At 40.8% G+C, this 20,507-nt stretch overlaps 1 pseudogene; it reads left to right on the forward strand.

The window, feature by feature from the left end:
* The first annotated feature begins 799 nt into the window (after positions 1-799).
* LOC100356202 (PRELI domain containing protein 3B pseudogene) lies at positions 800-1,165 on the forward strand (annotated as a pseudogene).
* Positions 1,166-20,507: the final 19,342 nt, after the last annotated feature.

The following is a 20,507-nucleotide window of genomic DNA, read 5'->3' on the forward strand; positions in this document are numbered from 1 at the left end:
TTAAGTAAGAAATTATGTCAGTTGATCATAAACTCTTTCAGAAACCAGGGAAATAAGAAACACTTCCCAATTCATTCTATGAGATAGTAGTGTGGAGGTCGGGACCCCCAATTATATTGTGGGACCAAGATACCCAGGTGCACTTGGAGAGACTCCCACCTAGACTTAGTTCAGGTTCTCATTTTCCTGAATGTAAGAATACAGGAAGGCATAGTTAGAGGTGAATGGACGAAGGATTTATTGAAAGGCGAAAAGATACTACACACTCAGACATGAGTGTGGGCCATTTTGCCAGGGAGAATTGCCCCACCAGGCTGGAATTGTCCTTTTTATAGAATAGAGGGCATGCTCAGGACACGGACTGTAGCAGATCCAAAGGAGGTGAGGTTTGGAGTGAAGCTGCCGTGCGTGGGGTGATCTCCAAAAGTGTCACAGCATCAGGTGGCTGATGGGAAGTGAGGCTTAGCTGCATGATGAGAACTGGGTGTGCCAAGTCTTCAGCCATGTTGACTTGGCATGGAAAGTGATGGGATTTGGCTTGGGTGTTGTCAGTGCTTAGTTCCTGTCCTTCACATAAGTAAAAGCTGTCTTATGGGTGGCATGATCTTATATGTAAAAAAAAAAAAAAATCCTAAGGAATATACACATACACACGCACATACAAACACTAAAAATAGATAAGAAACTTAGCAAGGTTGCACTGCTGGCCAAGACCCTGGGAGTGGGGCAGAAGCAGGTGTAGCCTCTTTGCCTTCTTGTCCCCTAACACCACCCAGACATCACACAGGCAGCCAGCACCATGAGGATCTGCATCTCAGAACAAGTTTTTGACCACCTATGCGAAACCATTGCAACAGCTGCAATGCAAAAATACCCAACTATGATGAACTCAAATGTGGTTGGATGTGCTGGACAGACACAGAAAACCTTCTGAAAGGTTGCATAGCCACAGATTTTTCAGCCCACCAAGTGGGGACTGCCTTCCATTGTGAAGTTTCGTATTGGTGCAGCCAGAACCAAAATATATGTGTAAAAACATTCCATAGTTGATCCTGTAGAAAGAACAATGGAACTCAAATCTAATATTTCATTTACAGATATGGTTTTAGTAGATGAGAGACTTAGATACAAACCATATCCTCAGGACCGAGAAAGAACTAGTTAACTTAAGAAGTCATAATTGGGGCCGGCACTGTGGCGCAGTGGTTAACGCCCTGGCCTGAAGTGCCGGCATCCCATATGGGCACCGGTTTGAGACCCGGCTGCTCCACTTCCTGTCCAGCTCTCTGCTACGGCCCGGGAAAGCAGTATAAGATGGCCCAAATCCTTGGGCCCCTGCACCCACGTGGGAGACCTGGAAGAAGCTCCTGGCTCCTGGCTTCGGATCGGCACAGGTCCAGCCATTGCGGCCATTTGGGGAGTGAACCATCAGATGGAAGATCTCTCTCTCTGTGTCTCTCTGCCTCTCCTCTCTCTGTGTAACTCTGACTTTCAAATAAATAGTAAAATTTTTTTTAAAAAGTCATAATCACAGTGAATGACGTCAGCCTCAGTTGTTACCTTGAAGGACAGATGGCAAGCACAGCATCATCAAACACTATAAAGGCTGAGAAGCAAAGGGGTGGTTAATACATCAATTAAATCCTGAAATTGTAGAACTGGCAGTATCAGCAAGAGGAAGCATAGGGCACCATGGCAGCAACAGCATTTGTGGAGAAATGGGAGAAATAATAACAACAGTATGTATTCTTCATCAGGCCCACAGCTGTCCAGGCTGCTGGTTTATTTATTTGTTGTTAGGTAGAATTTTTTAAGTCAGTTGGAATAAGACTATGTGGTGGCCGGCGCTGCAGCTCACTAGGCTAACCCTCCGCCTTGCAGCACCGGCACAACGGGTTCTAGTCCCCGTCGGGGCGCCGGATTCTGTCCCGGTTGCCCCTCTTCCAGGCCAGCTCTCTGCTGTGGCCAGGGAGTGCAGTGGAGGATGGCCCAAGTACTTGGGCCCTGCACCCCATGGTAGACCAGGATAAGTACCTGGCTCCTGCCCTCTGATCAGCGCGGTGCGCCGGCCGCAGCACACCGGCCGCGGTGGCCATTGGAGGGTGAACCAACGGCAAAGGAAGACCTTTCTCTCTGTCTCTCTCACTGTCCACTTTGCTTGTCAAAAAATAATTTAAAAAAAGACTATGTGGCTTTTGTTCAAAGATGCAGGTCTTCTAAATCAAAAGGATCATTTGAAATTAGTGGGTTTTTAAACAATTTTTATTAATATTAAGAGAACGGATTTCATGTATTCATAGGTACAGTTCTAAGAAAGCCATTTTTTCCTTCCTCCCCCTTTCCCTCCCTCAATCCCTCTCCTTCCTTCCTTTCTATTTTGGTTTTCTAAGTTTCGCAAAAATGTAATTTCAATCCACTCTGTAATGAGTATCTTAATTCTCCTTTGGGTAGAATTTAAAGCTTTTCACATATTGGAACTGCATCTGGCTTTGGACCAACCTAGAATAAAGCAGAGCCACTCTACTATACACACCATTGTGCTACTACTATAAAATTCAAGAGCTTGCATGAAGGAATTCACTTTAAAAGGAGAAATTGCACAGTTTTAAAAGACATTAATTTGTATAAAATAACTTACTCTGCTAAATACAATGATTTAATTTGGTACTTAAATGATATTTTTGGAATGAGCATTTAGCACTACTAAAATATGACTCCAACAAAAATATGATTTTGTTATATTTAAGAGCATTGTATTGATTTGTCAAAGTTTTATAGGTTACAACAGGTATTACTTTCTTTGGACAAAAAAAGGCTAATATAAGAAGCAAACTGAAAATGAATTTTATAGAACAAATCTATTCACAATTGCATTAAAAAATATTTAGGAACAAATTTCACAAAGGAAGTACAGTATTTGTACACTGAAAAACTATAAACAATTGCTGGGAGAAATTAAAAACTGTGTAAATGGAGAGACATTGTGTTTTCAAGAGTTAGAACATTCAATACTGTTAAGATGGTAATTTTTCCCAAAATGAGCTGTAGATTTGATACAATCTCTTATAAATCATAGCAACATTTTTGTAGAAATTTTTTGGCCTTAGAATGTAGGTAGATAGGCATTGGACCTAGAAGAGCCGAAACAATTTCTATAAAGAAAAAAGGTGATTTACATGACCAAATTCCAAAACATCATAAAGCTATAGAAATAAGAATGATGTGGTATTGGCATAAACGTAGATATTTAGAACAATAGGAAACAATTGAGATCCTTTTTAAAAAAAAAAAACCTTTTACAATTTATATAAAGGGAACAGACTTCATGAATCTCATATACACAGTTTTAAGAGCATAATGATACTTCCCACTCTACCCTCTTTCCCTCCCTCAGTCCTACCAACACTCCTCCTTCTTTTCTTTCAATTTTTTAAAAGATTTATTTTATTTATTTGAAAGACAAAGTTAGAGAGAGAGGTCTTCCATCCGCTGGTTCACTCCCTAAACAGCCACAATGGCCAGAGCTGAGCTGATCCGAAGCCAGGAGCTAGAAGCGTCTTCCAGGTCTCCCACACGAGTGCAGGTGCCCAGACCAAAGCAGAGAGCTGGATCGGAAGTGGAGCAGCCAGGACTGGAACCAGCGCCATATGGCATGCTGGCACCGCAGGCCACAGCACAAACCCATCTTTTAATTTTTACAATGACACACTTTCAATGTACTTGATAATTTCAGGCTTGTGGAACAGAATGAATGCCCAGAATTAAACCCTATTATCAATAGTACCAAGGCAATTTAAAGGAGAAAGGACAGGTTGTTTTTTTTTTTTCCTAATAAATAGTGATGGGACAATTGGATCTCCATATGCAAACATTTAAAAATAAAGAAGAGTTTAGATTCCCTTCATACTCTGTACTAATATTAATTCAAAATGGATCATAGATTTGAATATAGAAGCTAAAACTATAAAACTCAAGAGTAAAACATAGAACACTGTTGTCACCATAAGTTAGCAAAAAGATTCTTAGGTAATAAAAGTCACAAAAAGAAAAAAGTTTAATTTGATTAAAATTGAAAACTTCTGTGCTTCAAAAAATATAATGATGAAATGACAACTTATATCTCATACTAAGAGAAGAAGATGTTTGGGAAATTATATGTCTGAAAAGGACTTGTATCTAGCATATATATTTTTATAACTCAATAAATAGTAAGCAATTTGATTAAAAACAGGCAAAATCAAGATTATATATTTCACCAAAGAAGATATAGGAAAGAAAATGTGTTAACCTCATTAATCAGTAGAGAAATGAAAACTCAAACAATACACTACCACCACACACCCAAAAGAGAGACTAATAATAAAGGCAGAAAATATAAAGCTTTGGTAGGGAAATGGAGCCCTCATGCATTGCTAGTGGAAAGGAAAATGCTTCAGTCACTTTGGAAAACATTTTGGTAATTTCTTAAACATGCATGAATTTACTGTAAGACCTAGCAATGTTTCTCTTAGAAATCTGAGAGAGGCATTGAGCAATACCTTTTTAAGCAGCTATACGGAATTCCTGCATCCCAGATCAGAGTGTCTGGGATCTAGTCCCACCTCTACTTCTGACTCAGCTTTCTGCTAATGTTCTTGGGAAGCAACAGACGATGGCTCAAGCACGTGGGTTCCTGCTACCCATGTGGGAAAATTGGATGGAGTTCAAGGCTCCTGACTTGTGCTGGCCCCTCTGTGGCTGTTGCAGGCTTTAAGGGAGTAAACTTACAGATAGAGGATCTCCTTCTCTGTCTCTCCTTGTCACTCTATACTTCAAATAAATAAATGAAACATAAAAACAAAATTTAAGCCAATGCAATGAAATCATATGTCCTCAAAAGGACTTGTATGTAGCATTATTCACGTTAGGAATAAAACAGTCCAAATGTCCATCAACTAATAAATTATTAAAATGTGTCATATCCATACACTGAAATGCTTTTTAGCAATAAAAAGTAAATGAGTGACACATGTTACAACATAGATATCTTGGTCCATTTGGTCTGCCATAATAAGTTACCAGGGATTGGATGACTTTATGAAAATTTATTCCTCACAGTTCTAGAGACTTGAAAGTCCAAGGTCAGGGCACCAGCAGATTCTGTCCGGGAAGGGGATTCTTCCTGGTTTGGAGATGGTCATTTTCGCATATCTTCACCTGACAGAGACAATATGCTTTGCTCTTCTCCTCTGATAAGGACACAAATCACATCATGCAATTTCTACCCTCTTGACTTCATCTAAACCTAATGACTGGTGGGTGTAATGGCCTGCATCAAATATGAGAGTGCCTGGTTGGAGTCCCAGCTCTGCTTCTGATTGCAGCTTCCTGCTCATGAGCACCCTGGGTGGCAGCAAGTGACAACTCAAGCACTTGAACCCATGCCACCAGGTGGACTGAGTTCTCAGCCGCTGGTTTCAGACTGGCTCAGCCCCATCCATTGCTGGTGTTTGGGAAATGAATCAACCAGTGGGAGCTCTCGGTCTCTGTCTTTCTGTCTCTATGACTAGCAAATAAGTAAATAACTAAAAAATATTCAATCTTTTCCAATAGACCTCATCTCACAACACCATCCCACTGGAGATGGTGTTAACACATGAGTTTTGGGAGGGTCACAAATGTTCATTTCAAAGCAATGACCTAATCTTAAAAATATTATAAATAAAAGATACAAATACAAAAGACTGCATACTCAGTGGCTGCATCTTTATGAAATAACCAGAAAAGGCAGATATTAGTGGTGGGTGATTGGAGCAGGCAGAAAAGTGAGTAAGCAGTGCTTGATTGGAGACTGCAAGAATGGGGTACTGGTAATAGGAGGGTAGATTGATAGCACTTGGACTTGACAGAAAATTTGGAGGTGATAGGAAAGCTATGAAGCTAGATTATTGAAATGGCTGCAAAACTATAAATTTACTGAAACTCAGTGAATATAGCCTTTTGATGAAACCCCCTATAAAGTTACATATTTTTAAAAATCTCTTAAAAGGCATGAGGAACGGAAAAGACCAAGGTCTCTGGTCACATCTGCCTTTGCATATTTAGATAAAGACTGAGTTGCAGAGAGATTATTTTTCTTTCTCATCCTACTGAGTTGATGAATTCCACTTTCAGAAGGACAAGTTTGTGGGAAATTTAAATGCTTAATTCCCTAGAGGACTTTTGAATTTTTCTGTTGTCCTTGAAGGAGAAACATCCAAATAACAGATGCGTGAATTTCAATAATGGTGAAAATGGTAGAATTTTTTTAAAAAAAGTTTCTGTGGGATAGATTGCCAGTAATTCTGCTTATTTTCCCAAGAATCTCTTCTTGACAGGTAAATTCACTTTATGAGGGGCTGGCGCTGTGGTGCAGCGGGTTAACGCCCTGGCCTGAAGCACTGGCATCCCATAGGGGCACCAGTTCTAGTCCCAGCTATTCCTCTTCCAATCCAGCTCTCTGCTATGGCCTGGGAAAGCAATGGAAGATGGCCCAAGTCCTTGGGCCCCTGCATCCATGTGGGAGACTCGGAAGAAGCTCCTGGCTCCTGGCTTTGGATCAGCTCAGCTCCGGCCATTGTGGCCATCAGGGGAGTGAACCAGCAGGTGGAAGACCTCACTCTCTGTCTCTACCTCTCTCTGTAACTCTGTCTTTCAAATAAATAAAATGAATCCTTAAAAAAAAAATTCACTTATTTTTTGTCCAAATACACTTTTTTTCTTTTTATTATTTAATAAATGTGAATTTACAAAGTGCAACTTTTGTATTGTTGTGGCTCCCCCCCCACCTCCCTCCCTCCCGTGGCCCTCCCCTCTCCCACTTCCTTTCCCATCCCGCCCTTCATCGAGTTTCATTTTCAATTACCTTCATATACAGAAGATCAACTTAGTATACACTAAGCAAGGATTTCAACAGGCTGCATTCACACAACTGCACAAGGTATAGGGTATTGTTTGACTAGTAGAGTTGTTTTTAAGTTTCACAGTAAAACACATTAATGACAGAGATCCTACATGGGGAGCATGTACCCAGTGACTCCCGTTGTTGATTTAACAATTGGCACTCTTATTTATGGCGTCAGCAATCACCCGAGGCTCTTGCCATGAGCTGTCTAGGCTATGGAAGCCCCTTGAGTTCACCGACTCTGAACTTGTTTAGTCAAGGCCGTATCACAGTGGAGGTTCCTTCCTCCCTTCGGAGAAAGGCGCCTCCCTCCTTGATGGCCTGTTCCTTCCGCTGGGGTCTTGTTCACCAGGATCTTTCATTTAGATTGTTTTTGCCACCATGTCGTGGCTTTCCATGCCTGTGAGACTCTCATGGGCCTTTTAGCCAGATCTGAATGCCCCAAGGGTCGATTCTGAGGCCAGAGTGCTATTTTGGGTGTTTGCCATTCTAGGAGTCTGCTGTATGTCCTGCCTCCCCCGCAGGATCATTCTCTCCCTTTTAATTCAATCCTTCATTATTTGCTTACACTGGTCTTGTTTGTAAAATCTCTTCAACACTTACCCTATCTTTTTTGATTGGTTGTGTACTTATACTTATCACTTTACCAAGTGTGCTGACATTGGTACATGTCTCCTTGATAAGACTGAGTTGAAATCCCCTGGCACATTTCTAGTTCCACCATTGGAGGTAAGTCCGTCACTTTCTGAGACTTCTACAGACTAATTTAATTATTGGGCTTTAAGATCTTTGTGAACTTTCTAAGCAAAGAAAAAGAACCATGTCAAGAATTCAGACATCTCTGACCCATTAGAGGGAAAAGACTCAAGTACATACATGCCAATTTTCTACACTCACAAAGTTGTCAGTTGCTGTATACTTGTGAAAAGTGACTCTTAATTATATAGGTCTTGTATTTAATTGCTAGTCTTGAGTTTCTGTTCCCTTTTCCAATTAGATTAAATAGAATTGACTTACTCTAGTTACTGTCAAAATAAGTGGTCCATTCACTCAATTCATATAAGGCAAAAAACAACAGTCTAGAGAAATAAGAGGTCAAGTCAGTTTTCTATGCATGCAGATTGGTAATTAAATTACATTTTTATCTTTCAAAAAATAGTTAAAAGCCAAAAAGAAATACAGGACAGTGGTGGAGCAGGAATCATAAAATAGTGAGGCTATTTTCTGTTTAGTTAGTAACAATTGTGATTCTAGCATCCAAACTCTTCCATTTTCTTTTGTCTCTGCCCCAAGGTACATACAAATGAAGTGATATTAATATTAACTCAGATTTCCCTCCCTCAAAGTTCTAAACTGGTTTAGGACCATAAACCTCCAACCCTAGTCAAGGAATCTTGATCTCATGAACACTCAGATATAAGCTTATTCACTCTCTTCTATTCTTGCCTCATTTTTGTCTGTCTCTTGAGAGAGGTTCCTCATTATGGCCTCTTCATGAGTTCTCACTACTTTTAATATTCCAGACTCCTCGTGAACTTGAAAGCTCTGTTCCCTTTAGTTCTTATGGTGCCAAGGTCTTAGATCAGTGAGGGGAAATTGTTTTTCATTCTCTGCATCACATTGCTCTCTGGTCCTCAGAGCAGCACTGTGTGGATCTCAAATTTCACAATGGAGCTCACGCGGAGTCTTACAGCTTTTTTTAGTCCCCTATTTCTAAAGGGTGTTAGATCTTCTTCTTGGACCCAGTTAGTAAATAGATGCCAAAGAGAACACAATTCATATAGAGGTTTCCTTCTATGTGTACCAACACATGTATATGAATACTTGAGTATCTTCATTCTCATTTGTACATAAAACACCAAATCTATTTCTAGTGCAAGCTCGGATGTGACCTTGCCACATCATAAGCACTATATTTATACGAAATGTGTGAATTTATTATTTGGATATAGATTTTCTTTGGTTATCCCAGTAAGAATTGATTTTTTCCTTCCCATGGTAATGTCTTTTCTCTTAGACTCCTCTGGCTATGATGATATGTTGAAGTGATGCATACATGCCACCCAGGCAGAAAACAGGCAAGGATTGGACCCACTGATCCAATTTGCCACCATGCTTAGCACAGTGCCTTCCACAGTGCTCTAAGAAGTAAATACAGATGAAGAAACCTAGCTGCCTTCCTCCAGAACCAGATCAACTTCATGTCAACCCTTTCCCACACATAAGCCCAAGGATGAATGCTCACAAATATTTCCAAGGTTTCTTTAGCTATTCCGAGAAACAGTAGTCAACTTTATTTGTACAAGAGCAATTTGTCTTTGTGAGCTCAGTTAGTTCTCTCCAGAGACACATCCCTAGTCTTCATCGCTTCAGGACTGCAGAAGAAGATGCAGTGTGGAGGTAGTAAGAAGCACAGACTGGGGTCTCAGGCCCTGATTAGCTATCTTTCACTACTAATCCAGGGGACCTTACTCAAAATGCACTCAGGATTTGCTTTAATCAGGATATGATCTGACAGCAAACATGGAAATGACTTTCCTGAGGTGAGAAGCTTAAATTCATAGTTTGCTAGAAATAAGAGGCATACCATGCCCCACAGAGCCAGCCACATTATCAGGAGCCACTGAGGCCAGTCAGAAGGCAGAAGGAAGAGAGGGAAAAGCATGTCTCAGAGCCTTTATTGGGGTTTTCTATGGGAAAGAAAGGGTGAAACAACGCAGATGAACTAAGTATAGAGTTGGATAGCTTGAATAATTTTCCAAGGCTGGTATATGTGATGGTTCCTAATTGTCAGGTCCCTGGCCTTGAGGTAATTTAGGGCAGGGGGTCTTTGGATTGGCATGGAAGAGTTTGATGGAAGCCATGGTTGGGGCTGTGGGCTTTGGACACACACGTTAGGGAGTTTGCTTTCTCTAGGTATTAGCTTGCCCAGTGAGGGACAGTCTTTCCAGGTTTAAGGCCTCAAGTGCCAGATTAGCAGTTACAGAAAATTGGAGTGGGAGTTGTGATGCAACAGTTTAAGCTGTTGCTTGGGGTGCCCACATCCCATATTGGAGTGATGGGATTGAGTCTCAGCTCTTCTGCTTCTGATCCAGCTTCTTGCTAATGTACCTAGGAGGAAGCAAATAATGCCCAAGTAGTTGGGCTCCTGCCATGCACAAGGGAAAGCCACATGGAGTTCCTGTCTCCTGGCGTTCTCCTGACCTGATCGTGGCTATTGCAGGCATTTGGAGAGTGAGCCGGCAAATGGAAGATTCTCTCCCCCTCCCCACCACCACCACCCCCTGTCTCTGTCACTCTGCTTTTCAATTAAGTAAATCTTTTTTAAAGGAATACAGAAAATGAGAAAACATGGTCAATTCAGACCTTAGTCAAATCACTTTAACTCTGAGGACTTCAGTGTCTTTGAAAAGTGAAAATATCAAATGAAGAGCCTCTATTATTCCTGACACTCTCTGGTTATAAGGAAAATTCTTTCACTCAGTTACAGGCTCAGACTTTGAGCTTCTTATGTCAATGAGTAATAGCTATAGTTAAAGCAATGGCTGTATCCCAGTATAGAAAGTATTGTTTATGTCTGGAATAGCTGGTTTTTGTTTTAAAAAAGGAGATAGGCCTAATAACCCCACCACCAACGCATTTAGTGTCTCATTTCCACATTTTTTTCCTTAATAGGATCTGAGGAGATAAAACGTTTGAGTTATTGAGTGAAGCCACAGAAACCTAGGGAGGTGGAAATAGTGTCAAATGAACTTCATTCATAATCACTAGAATAACGAGAACCCGTGGGATCAGATAAGACACAGTTAGACACAAATAACTCGGGAGCAAACTGATCTTTTAGTTGGAGAAAGCTTAGTATTCAACTCCTTGATTAATTTGCCCAATATGGTCACATACAGGCATGGGAATAAATGAAATTTATAGAGGGCAGGCACTACTTAGATAATTTAAGAAGTATCCTTTCACACTATCATCCACAACACACAAATCAAAAGTTCATAAAATATAGTTCGTATTTTATGGGTTCTACTTATGATCTACACGCTTGAATCTGTATTCTCCCTCCCTAACTCTCACATAACTCAAATGGCCTCCCAAAGATGGTAACTTGGCTATCTGTATTATAACCTTGGAACAGGTTCAGAACAGGAAACCCAAGTGCCATCACACAGATTGTGAGCTGCACAACTCTAGAAGGCACAACTCATAAGCTGACTGTATCTTGGTCCTTCATTTGATTCAATTCAGATAAGGCAGGCGTCTTGCAGTGTGTAACTGTAAGGGGAGTGTGAGAGGAAAGGCTTTGCAGGGTGGTGAAGGATGGATAAACCATTCCTATTTGGGATTACCCAGGAAGCTTTATGTTCAGCAATCACTATGCAGCTTGGTCTGCTGGTGCTGACATAACAAAGTGCCAGAGACTGAGTAGCTTAAACTAGAGACATTTACTTTTCACAGTTCTGGAGGTGGGAAAGTGGAAGATCAAACTGCCGGCTGGTATATTTGCTGGTGGTGACTCATTTCCTGGCTTGTAAATGGTCATTTTCTCATATGATAGAGAGAAGGAGAGTGAGAAAACTCTGGTTTTCATCACAGAAGTAATCCCATCACAAGGGTTCTATCATCATCTCATCTAACCCTAAATTAGCTTCCCTAGACCACACCTCTAAATACCATCACACGGGAAGCAGAGCTTCAACATGCTTATTTAGGTAGGATACAAATGCAAAATTGTTAATAACACATAAAGGTCTTTGTCTCTAATAAATCTTACTTTTCTCTTAAAAATACCACTTGAAGTAAGTATATTTCCTAGTTTCCATATTTATGAATAGTTTCCATATTTATGATTTGTACAATTTTCACAACTTATTGTTTTACTTCCTGGCGTTTCCTTTAACTTTATTTTTATTACATCATATGTTCTACTAATTTTTCAAAAATCCATTTAGGATTCTAATTTCTCCACTACGTCTTTAAAAATGCTTACTGAGAACTAGGAATTTTTAGGCTACAGCTGTAGTAGATATTGAGAACATATCAATTAACAACATATTCCTATGTTTTCTCCCATCCAAGTACTAACAAGGCCTGACCCTGCTTAGCTGCTGAGATGAGATAAAATCAGGTGCTTTCAGGGTGGTACGGCCATACACTCCCATGTTTTCTATTGCCTTGCAATTTACAGGAGGAGAAAATGCTTAAATGCAGTAAAGTACCAAAGACTTAGTGATACAAGTTTGGAAAAGAAAAGTAATAATACAAAATACAAAATGATTAATTATACTCAAGAAAATGGACAGGTTGTGGTATAGAGGGAGTGGAATAAGATTTCACAGAGAAAAATGAATTTTGAGCTGAATCTTGAAGAATGAATCAGCATTTGATGGGTAAATTTGAGTGCTGTAAACATTTAACCATTGAAGCCAGACATGGAGATAGATCATTGAAAGTCATTTATAAACTAAAGAGTCTGAGTTTCATCCTATAAAAAGTCAGGAACTATTGAAGAAATACACCATGCTATGGAAACATCATTCTGGTGGTTAAGAGAAGAAAGTCCAGAATAATAACAAGTTACATGATAGAGGCAGGAATCCAAAAAGAGATTGTAAGGGCTTGAACTAAGGAGTTAGCAGTGGGATGAATGTGGTGATTATTAGAAGTATTAAATAGAGAGTACTGTAAGATTTGGTGGATGATTGAATGTTAGGGAAGAAACAAGAGTGGCTCTCAGTTTTCTGACTTATATAACTGGATCTTTCCATAAATTAGGAGTGTAATAAAAGCAGAGGAGCTGATCTGTCTCTAATAGGTGGGGTGGAAGGTAAAAAGATGAGTTCAATATTAGGCTGATGTTGGTTTGGATGTTGAGCTTATTGAAATCTCCTTAGTAGAGTCTCGTAGGTAGACAGTTGGGTTGTGAGAGAACAGGAACAGCTTTGGACTGGAAATGTAATCTTTGCATTTATATCTATGTAGGGGTTCATTGAAACCCACGGGAGCACAACAAATAAAAATAAATGAGTACCAAGGATGGGGCCCTTGTAATTACTAACTTTTAAGGAGTAGGCAAAAAGGTAAAAAGCCCAGAAAATGGAAGAACTTGTAATTGAGGCAGGTAAGACAACAACAGGAATAAAAAGATAATAATTGTGTGGAAGAGTTTTAGAGGAAAGGCACGAATAAGTAAATTGAAACTTAAAGGAAATATTTCAGTTTCAAAAAGAGTCATAGCTTTAGTGCAGCAGTAGGGGATGGAACCCAGCTGAGTTGTTGGGAGGTTGAGATAGATCAACAAAAGAGTATAATCTTTTAAAGAGTTTAGTTATACAAGGAAAGGTATAGGGGTGTGGTTAGAGAAGGATGAAAAGTTCAAGGAGACATTATTGTTATTACTATCATCATCATCCATCATCATCATCATCAAAGGGTATTGACCATGTGTATAGCCTACTTGAAAGGAGTCAGAAAAGGAAAGTACAGTAAATTCAGGATGAAAGAGGATAATGAAGATACAAGCTTCCTTTTAGGAATAGGAGATCAAATCTAGAACACCTTGGGAGAAACCAGAATTGAATTGAAGAAGAGAAACATCTTTCTTTAATATACAAGTAGAATATTGGGGATGAACATACAAGTATATTTAGATAAGTTGTAAGTTTGTACACTCCAAGGTAAGATAGTAAGGGTATTCATGTCTGATAGTTTCAGGTTTTTTTTTCTATAAAATTAAGGGATATGATCATCACTGAAATTATAGCAGAGATGGAATAAGTGTCCATATTTATACATAGCACTTTTCATAATAAAGTTTAAGGAAAATATCGAATAGCCTCTGTGAGAGGCAGAAGAGACAGCTGAAACAGCTGAGCTAGGAGAAGTAAAAGGTTTGTTACATAGTACAGAGCATATCACTGAATTAGAGTACAGGAATTTATGGTGGTCACAATATATACAGATATGTAATGCTCTTTAACAATGCTTAACAATTCAAATACATAAGTAGAGATCACAAGAACTTTGATTTATCAATGGTTGTGCATTGAGAGAGCGGATCCAAAAGGGCAAGGTCTATGGATTTTGAAGCGCTGGTGAGAGAGTTAGTTAAGAGATTGTATTTATATTGGGTAAGAAAAGAAGGAAAACCATCAGAAGAGAGATAAGCTTTGAGGAAAGTTAAATATTTAAGGAACAAAGTCTCAAAGAAGTTGAAAACAGGTTGATACAGGGGAATATAATGATTCTAAGGATGGGCTATGACAGATCTTGGAATCCTTAAATTTACCATTCTGTAGATCCCAAGAACCAGATTCAGGTATGCGTTTGGGTTATTGAAATGTAAAAGAGAGAATGATGTCAGAGAAATTAAGATCAATTTGTTGCATCGGCATCCATATGCATGATGCAATTACGAGTGATCTTGGCACTAGTTGGGGCAAAAATGAAGATTGTGTCATGCCAGAATGCTCCGTGATGACAGGTGTGTGGTGTAGGATAGTGTATAATTAGTGAACAGATGAGCTTTTATTCAACTCAGAGTTACCAAGTGTTATTCACAGATAAGATTTCACTTAATCTTCACAACCTATGAGGTAGACATGACTGTTTAGTGTAATTTTACAGATAAAGAGACTAGGATTTTAGTTGGGGGCAAAAATCACTCAGTCACTACGTGATGCAGTTGAAATTCCAGCCAGCATGTTCTGACCATAGAGCTCATATTCTTTCCAGGATAACATGCTGTCTTAGCCAATATAAACTTTTATCCCTTGAAGCACACCCTTGAAGCATTCATTTTACACAGAGATATCTAAAGATATAAAGCATTAACCCAAACAAAAGTCTATAAATGTGAAATATTAAGACCCATTAGCGGGTAATGGCACTTTGCCTGAAGCCAGAGTTAAGTGAAGGAAGTGTTTTCTCTGCAGTTTGTGTTAAAGAAACCAAAAGGCTAATGTACATGTACCAGTCAAAACCCCCCTCAGCTGCCCAAAGGCAAAGAATAGACTTGACTCTCAGGCCCACAATTGGTACTTCTTGATGTTTGGTTTAACCCAACTGTACATGGATAAAAATGTCAAGTAAAAGGGTCATGAATTGTTCGGTGCATGAAACCCCTCAGACACTACTTAAAAACAGGTGCTTCCTCAGCCCAAGCATTTGGGCCATCCTCCACTGCACTCCCAGGCCACAGCAAAGAGCTGGACTGGAAGAGGAGCAACTGGGACAGAATCTGGCGCCCCAACCGGGACTAGAACCCGGAGTGCCAGCGCCACAGGCAAAGGATTAGCCAAGTGAGCCACAGCACCAGCCATACAATATGCTGTCTTAAGGTGTGTCATCTAAAAGCACTAATGGACATGAGTAGGTATGCTGACCCTCAAAAACTCATGCTCTGTTACTAAAAATCCATTAAGATGTTTGCATTCCGTATTAGAATATCTGCACTTGATACCCAGCTCTCAATTCCTACTAATGCAGACCCTGGGAGGCAGCAGTGATGACTTAAGTAATTGTATTCCTGCCACCTACGTAAGAAACCTGGATTGAATTCTTGACTCCTCACTTTTACAATGTCTCAGCCCTAGACACTGAAGTCACTGGGGAGTAAACCAGCAGATAGGAATTCTCTGTGTGTGTGTGTGTGTGTGTGTGTGTGTGTTCTCAAGTGCACATGTGCCCTCCCTCTGTAACAAAAAACTACATTGATATCACCTATATGAGTACATCTCTTGTAAAGAGGGGCCAGAAGCAAAATTCATCATTGAATTCTCAGTTCTGCCTGTAGCAGGGGTGGGGAACATTTTTTTTCTACCAAGGGCCATTTGGATATTTATAACATCATCTGTGGAGCGTACAAAGTTAGCCTGTTATAGATTTATTGAATTTCAAGTCCCGCCTGTGGTTGCCTTGGCACAGCCAAACCAAATGATTTTGTAAGCCTTATACGGCCTGAGGGCTAGACATTCCCCAGCCCCACTAGGCACAAAACCGGCTTCTCAATTCCAGCACTAACCATGTCTGTTTGACTACTGATTCATGACTTCTGCGTTGATAACTGCATTATACAAATTGTGTTATTTGCCTTTGTGTGGATTGCTTTGCTCAAGGTTATTACTGTACTGCCTTGGAAAGGCTGATTTTAGGTAGACCCAAACTCTATCCTCCTACAAAGAGAGGAGAAGTTGAACAACCCTATGAGAAATGCTGCTTTATCATAGACATGCAAAGATTTTGAAAAGAATATGGGAAAATAAGGTTTTTGAAATATTAATCTCCTCCCTACAGATATGGTAGTAGGGATACTCATTTCCCCTCTGTCTACACAAACTGCTTTGGTCTGAATGTTAAGTACCTCTCAAAGGCCTGTGTATTAGAGGCTTCACCCCCAGGGAATGTTATCAGGAGGTGGTAAAACCTTTGTGAGGTGGACCCAGTAGGAGGTCCTTAGGTCAGAAGATAGCTACAATGAAAGGGTTGTTATTCAAGTCCAAGATTGGGTACAAACACTCTCAGCTTCCCAGCTCACCCTGTGATCCTGCTCTTGCCTTCTGTTATGCTAACTAAAGGCCCAATCCACGCACCAGGCTCAATAGGCTAATCCTCGCCTGTGGCGCCAGCACACCAGGTTCTAGTCCTGGTCGGGCGCCAGATTCTGTCCCGGTTGCCCCTCTACCAGGCCAGCTCTCTGCTATGGCCTGGGAGTGCAGTGGAGGATGGCCCAAGTGCTTGGGCCCTGCATGCCATGGGAGACCAGGAGGAAGCACCTGGCTCCTGGCTTCGGATCAGCACGGTGCACCGGCCACAGAGGCCAATGGAGGGTGAACCAACGGCAAAGGAAGACCTTTCTCTCTGTCTCTCTCTCTCACTGTCCACTCTGCCTGTCAAAAAAATAAAAATAAAAATAATAATAATAAAAAAAGGCCCAATCCACGTAGTTACATGTTCTTGGATTTGAACTTCCAAAACGGTTTTGTAAATAAACCTTTCTCTGTATAAATCAATTGCTTCAAGTATTTCATTGTGGTCACAAAAAGCTGTTATTTCTGTTCATTCCAGGAAAGTGCAATAAAATTGTGGGGTTCTTGATCCAGAAGCTTTTCAGGAAAGATTTGCAGGAAATCCAAATGTTTGGGAAACACGGATTGGGGATTAAGATATTTCCCATCCCATTCTAGAAAAATATTGCTCTAGGCTCTGAAACAGAAAGAGCAATAGAAAAGAATTGATGAGAACATAAAATTCTGCATACCTGAAGATAAGAAAGGACTTGAATCTTTTCTCCATGATGTCATTCCAGGAAAGTGGTTTGTTGAGAGCTATGCTAAGAGCAGAAATAGAATGTTTTTTAAACATAGTCTGAAAAAGGAAAAAAGATCCTACCTAGTAGAGATGTGGATGCCTTGAGTACCTTGGCAGAAAGGTTCAATGGTAGTATTTATGAGTGGTGGGAAAACAATGCCAGAACTCCTGTGTCTGTGTATGAGGAAAGAAAGGGACAAGGAGACCTACTGGACCTATAAGAGTTATCAAGAAAGGGGATGCGAGGGCATCACAGCACTGACTGGGGTGGAATGGGGTCCTGACAGCACCCCTCCTGAAGGCTTGGCCCACATACACACCCATCAACTCAGATACAGACTAGGGAAAGAAGAAGGTTTCTGCCACCCTAGCAGAATATGGGCTTGAAATCCAATTCAGGTTTTTACGAAACAGCAAAGTTCTTTCACATCTGAATTTATTTATTCCCCCGATTTATTCTAGCTAAAGTGTCACTTAGGCTATTTGTCATTTGTAAATATTTTTTTTTGTCTCGAACCCCCAAGAGTATCTCCTTTTATTTTCTTTGGAACTTACTGGTTATTCAAGCACAGATACCTGCAGAGTCCCTGCGGCTTCCCAGCACCACTTAGTTCCTGAGGTCCATCCTTGCAGAAAACTGAGGCTACTCCTGATCTCGTGGAGCTCACAGCCTAGAGCAGGGATAGACAGTTTGCACAAAGGAACAAATATCTGGCATGAAAGGTAATGATAGGTGATGTGCAGACATGGATCTATTCAGGAGGGCTACGTAGAGTGTTCACTAATATGCAATAGCTGATATTTGCTCAGTGAAACTGTTAAACTGAATTGAGTGAAACTCACAGTCTTTGAAGCACTGGCAATCATTTCAGTAAACTAAGAACATTTTCTCAAGAAAGCCAAAATGGGCAAATGAAAGAAGCAAATATTTAAATAGCGTGCACAAATAAAACAAACAAGCCAGTCTTCTTTATCAGACTGCAAAGAAGTCAGTGTTTCCTTTTGGAATTCACACTTGACCCCCATTCCTTGGCATTTCCCTTAGTGCCTTCCCTTCCTGGCAGAGGATACAACCAGTCTGTTACCTGGGCATCCAGTGCTCATGTCTCAGGAGTGCAAGTCCCTCACCTGTACTCCTCCCAAGCAAGTTGACCCCACTGCTGTTCACTCTGGGGTTGCCAGCCCCACATTCTCTCTCCTTTTCCAACCATTAGGACTTTCCTTCTCTAAATATCCTTCTTTCTGATTAGGCTATCTGTGGCTTCTCAATAAATTCTTGGCAAATTATGAAGTTCTTTTTTTTGACAGTCAGAGTTAGACAATGAGAGAGAGAGACAGAGAGAAAGGTCTTCTTTTTCCGTTGGTTCACCCCCCAAATGGCTGCTATGGCTGGTGCACTGTGCCGATCCGAAGCCAGGAGCCAGGTGCTTCTCCTGGTCTCCCATGCGGGTGCAGGGCCCAAGCACTTGGGCCATCCTCCACTGCACTCCCGGGCCATAGCAGACAGCTGGACTGGAAGAGGAACAACTGGGGCAGAATCTGGCGCCCCAACTGGGACTAGAACCCAGGGTGCCGGCGCCACAGACAGAGGATTAGCCCAGTGAGCCGTGACGCCGGTCCAAATTATGAAGTTCTAGTGAGTGATAAAAAACTTCTATGCTATCTATCAGATGTCTTTGATTCCTCCCTCTCTCCATCTTTACTGATGTCCTCTTAATACTAGTTGCTCCCTCCTTTACAATCACACTGTATTGCAAATATGTTTACAAATCTTCTTCTCCCTGGGGACTGAGTTCTTTGAAGGCTGGGACTGTGTCTTATTTCATCTTTAACTATAGCGCTCGATGTACAGTGGGAGTTCAGATATATTTTCAGCAAATGAAGAAGTAGACCATCATCATCATCACATAATTCACCGAAGACACCTTGGATTTTTTCCCCTAACATTGTGTTAATACTTTTACACATATTAAAATACACATTTTAGTATTCTCCTTCTGAAGGTAAGGCTGTGAGTTTTGGTTAAATAACTCAATGTGTACAACTAAAAGAGAAACTCACTGGGACTAATTAGGAGGGTGAGTGGAGAGGAAAACTTGAGCAGATAAAGGCATCTAGATTTTCCAAATCATGTAGCCATGTAGCCCAATTTTTATTTCTCTGTGTAACATCAGTTTTGGCTTAGGGACCCCAAAGCAATCATTGTGAGGAGACAAAGATGCAGAAGAGAGCGTCTGTGTCACCTGGATGCCATGCCTGTTTACTGTAGATCTGTGTCCACCTCTTACCCAGTTGTGCCTAAATTCTGCCCACTGCAGTATTTTGATAAGCTGTTTCCCTGACACCATCTGAAATATCATCTTCCTGAAGCTGAAGATTTCCCAGAAAAATTCCATGAGACACTAGTTGGGTTTCTTCTCCAATGACATCCAAAACCATCCATTGATTCTTCTGTGAACAGATTCAAACCGCAATGTTGTAAGTGGCATTAGAGGAAACCAGACTGGCTACAGGCATAATATTTTCCTCCACATGTAATGAAAGTAGCTGGCAGTCTGGCACTGCTGGGAGCCCCAGGACTGGTGGGAATGCTGCGGCTGAGGCCCTGCAGGCCAGAGCATGGGCTCCCCAGGGAGCATTGTCTTTTAAGGTGCCATAGGGATCAGTTAATGAGGACAGCCTGAGGTCTGCAGGTCATGTCTGAGAGAGGAAACAACAAAATCTTCATGGGAAAATCATGCAAAAATAAAAATAGCCAGGATATGCAAGTATTATCTAGTACCCCAGGGAGGTTGTAAGTATCATCTGAAAAAGGAAAAAAAAAAAAAAAAAGCATGGGGTGGAGATAATGGAAAAAAAGAAAAAAGAGTCTGGATTAGGAGTTCAGTCACAGCTGTGTTAGAATTATCTGGTGCATGTGTTGCTCTTTCTCTGAGCCTCAGTTTCTTGCTGGCAAGTAGCACCCTCAGTTACATTCTGTGGGACAGTTTCTAGTGCGGGAATTCCGTAGTGCTGCTTTCAAGCAAGTGACATAGGTTAGAAAACAAAATGCATGTGAAAGAGGGCATCAAACAGGATGGATTTTGGATGTATTAAAACAGGGATCATGTTTGTCACTGGGTGGCAGGCTGGCGGTATGGAGGTCTCTGCCTCCTCCACCCTACCTCTCACCCCTCACTCCATCTGTATAGTCAGGGGGAACAAAACGTGTGATGCTAGATCCCCAGAGGGGGATTCCTCTCTGGCTACAGACACTTTTCTATTCTTACTCTCC

This window comes from Oryctolagus cuniculus, chromosome 7, assembly GCF_964237555.1.
Source record: "Oryctolagus cuniculus chromosome 7, mOryCun1.1, whole genome shotgun sequence".
Classification (NCBI taxonomy): Eukaryota; Metazoa; Chordata; class Mammalia; order Lagomorpha; family Leporidae; genus Oryctolagus; species Oryctolagus cuniculus.